This window comes from Juglans microcarpa x Juglans regia, chromosome 4D (genome assembly GCF_004785595.1).
Source record: "Juglans microcarpa x Juglans regia isolate MS1-56 chromosome 4D, Jm3101_v1.0, whole genome shotgun sequence".
Taxonomy (NCBI): Eukaryota; Viridiplantae; Streptophyta; class Magnoliopsida; order Fagales; family Juglandaceae; genus Juglans; species Juglans microcarpa x Juglans regia.
Genome location: NC_054600.1, coordinates 5692805 through 5696456, shown reverse-complemented (window position 1 = coordinate 5696456; position 3652 = coordinate 5692805). Strand labels below are relative to the sequence as shown.

Below are 3652 nucleotides of genomic sequence, written 5' to 3'. Positions count from 1 at the left end.
CATGGACTTCTGTTATGATATGATGTTTCAGTTATGCTGTACCAAGGGAATTTTGAATAAGAATATTTTTGAACTTTCGCTCTGATATCTTTGATAACATGTTTTAACTCTATATTTTGAAAATAAAAAGTGTTTTGTTCTGCTGAATTCTGTAAATGCTCATGTTTACATACTAGGATATGTTCTCTGCTTACTGAATTATTGATAACTCACCCCTTATCTCCACAATAGTTTTTAGATGATTTGAATATTTCAGCTGAGAATCAAGAATATGGAGCATGGGTGAGATGAGTTAAGAATGATGGATTAAGCATAGAAGGTTTATATAAGTGTTGAGGATTTTTATTCAGTAAGCTTGTTGTGTTGTGATGATGTGATTTGTTGGGAGGTTGATGTTTATATTAAGATTTTGTTTTGTCTTAGAATAATTATACTGGAGTAATTGATGTGAATTAATGAGTATTTTGTGTGATAGAGAAAAATTGGAGTATGTACTATGTGGTTGGGAAATGATTTTTAGGTGACATAAGTTAACTCTCCGGACCCCTCGGGGCGTTACACTAGTACTTCAGACACTTATACAACTATTGAATTTCACTAAGAGCATAATACTCATCATTTATTTAGCATAACAGTCAGCACTGACCATCTTGAATTCTCACATTAAATTAAATTTTAGTGCTATTTCAGCCATTGAACGGTAACTTGTTATTACCCTTTAAAGTTTAGACTATTTATTAATAGTGTAAGATTGAGTTCCTATTGCAAGTGAATTTTAAAAGAAAGGTTTTAAACTCATTCCATTGGATGTACTAGTTACCAAATCTCTAGAGAGTCCCTTTGTGAAAGGATCTGCCATGTTTTTGCTTGACTGCACATATACAATAGTGATAATACCATCACTTATTATTTGCTTGAAATATTCATGCCTCAAATTAATATGTCTAAATTTTCTATTATATACTTTACTATACGCCCTACATGTAGTAGCTTCATTATCACAATGCAAAGAAATGGTTAACATCGATTTGCAAAGAAATAGCAAATTCAAATTCCATTGTGTGATGTGAAATACACGTTTGTTTCTTAGAAGTCCTTGAAACAACTCCACTACCAAAGGTGAGAACCCAACTAGACGTTGCCTTGTTATCACTTTCACTAGTAATCTAACTAGCATCACAACATCTTTTTAGTACAACAGAAAAGTTGGTATAATATAGTCCTAACAAACTAGTTTTTTTAAGGTACCCAATGTCTCTACTAATTGCTTTCCAATGCTCCATATATCTAGAAAGTTTGTATGTTGCAAATGAAATATCTGTTATAGTGCAATGCATTGCATACATTAAACTACAACTTGTACTAGCATATTCTATAATTTCTCATACTACAAATTCAAATTCCATTGTGGGATATGAAATACACATATTTTTCTTAGTAGCCCTCGAAACAAGTCCACTACCAAGGATGAAAATCCAACTAGATGTACCCTTGTTATCACTTGCATTAGTAATCTAATTAGCATCACAATATCCTTCTAATATAGCAGGGAAGTTGGTATAATTTTACCTTCAATTTTACAGCTATGTTTACATTTTGAGAGCATTGTAATTTTTATTTTTCTTCAATTTCTTTAAAATATTACTTTGATGTTTATTTACATTTATATTTTGAGGTTTATTTTCGTGAACATGTCTAGGTAAGTTTTCAACCAAGGTTGAGGATGAAACCTCATTAAAAATCAGTAGTATTATTTATGAGATTGATTTTTTTCCCAATTATTTATGTGTCCAGCAATATATTGTTCTTGCTTCATTTCAGTTGAGAGATATAGAATTCTTGATATAAGTTTAATCATGTTTTTCTCATGATTTAGAATAATATTAATCAATTGAAAGCCTGATTTATAATTTTGTTAAAAATAAAATCTTATATCTTTTTTGATTTGTTTTAAAATATACAAGTGATGATTTGATTTTATATCTTTGAGCGAAAAAAACATACTTTAGATATTTTCTTAAAAAAGGGTTTCAATGATGATATTTTCCATAATAACAAGATTGATTTCGAGATTATTATGTAGATGTTCGGGAAGAATCAATTATCATAAATATTTTACTATGAATTAATAAGGTGGATTTCAAAACCGTAGATCATTCTCCATTAATAGTTTATTTGTTATTTATATTATTTTGCATCTTTAGAATTTATTTTAATTCCTTTATTGTGATTGATTTATTAAATTAATTATTTCTCATTTTGATTAATTGATTGCTTAATTCTAATTTTAATTTCTTATTTTATTTTACAACTCATCTTTTTGAACTAGATTATAATATATTTGGTTTATATTTGATTGGTTTCCTACGTTCTTACAAGTCCATGTGGGTTTGACCTCATTCTTGCTAAACTATACTTCGGTACAATTTGTGCAGTTGCGAGTATAATTAAAATTTCACAACAAGTTTTTGGTACCGTTACCGGGGATTGGGTTAGGAAAACACATTGAATATTGACTAAATTTGTTCTTATACTAGTTGTAGTTAGTTTTTATATAAAAAAATCAAAAATTCAAAAACTTAAAAAAAGAAATTTGGCTGGTGTATGAAAGTGTGGGTACATGATTATCATCTTGTTAGTCTAGGTTCTGACTCCTTGTATATAATGGGAGAAAACTTTAAGAATGAAAAACTTTTAGGGAGTTGCTTTCACCCATTACCACCAAATCTCCATCATGTATAATGTTGCCTGCAACTGCTGTGGCACACTTTGAGTTGAAACCACAAATAATTCAACTACGTCATGGCTTTCATGATTTTAAGAGATTATTCTTACATGCATGTAAATGATTTTATTGAAATTTGTGCTTCCTTTAAGTTCCAAAACTTTATTGATGAGTCAGTTCGCCTACACTTGTTTCCTTTTTTCTTGAAGGATAAGGCAAAGACATAGCTTAACTCTCTGCCTTATAAATCTACCACTTGTTAGGAAATTTTTGTTACAAAACTTCTCTCTAAATGTTTTCCCAATATAAAAAACCAATGCTTTGAGGAGAGAGGTTGCTAATTTTTATCAAGAAGATAATGAAAAATTTTATGAGAGTTAGGAGAGATTTAAGGACTTGATTATGAAGTGTCCTCACCATGATTTTGAGATATGAAGACTGGTATAATACTTTTATAATGGATTAACTCAGATAAACCAAAACATGATTGAGTCAATGAATAATAGTGAATTTTTGAATTTAACGGATGATGAGACATATAAGTTTCTTGAAAAGTTATTAGAAAGATCCCATCAATGGGACTTTTCTACTTGTAGAGAGAGATCATCACATACAGTCAATAAAGGAGGTTTATATGATTAAGTGAGGATCATGATATTAAGGTCAGATTAGATAATATCACTCGTAAGGTAGAAACTTTGACACTAGGTAGAACCATGAAATCTCTCAATCAAGTTCAAGATGAAGTATGTTCTTTTTGTGTTAATCCTATGCTTATGATACAAATGTGTACGTCCTTCCTCACTATTTTATTCAAAGTGCTATGCTAAGCAAGCGAATATACTAGATAATTTTGGGAAACCATTTGCAAGTCCTTTTTCAGAGACTTTCTATCCTAATTGGCGGAGTCATCCTAACTTTTCCGAA

The 3652-nt window shown here is 30.0% G+C and overlaps 1 non-coding gene across 1 annotated transcript; it reads right to left on the bottom strand.

The window, feature by feature from the left end:
• Positions 1-3043: 3043 nt before the first annotated feature.
• On the bottom strand, positions 3044-3150 carry LOC121261762. Its single transcript, XR_005939984.1, has one exon. It is a non-coding gene; the product is annotated as a small nucleolar RNA R71 (small nucleolar RNA).
• Positions 3151-3652: the final 502 nt, after the last annotated feature.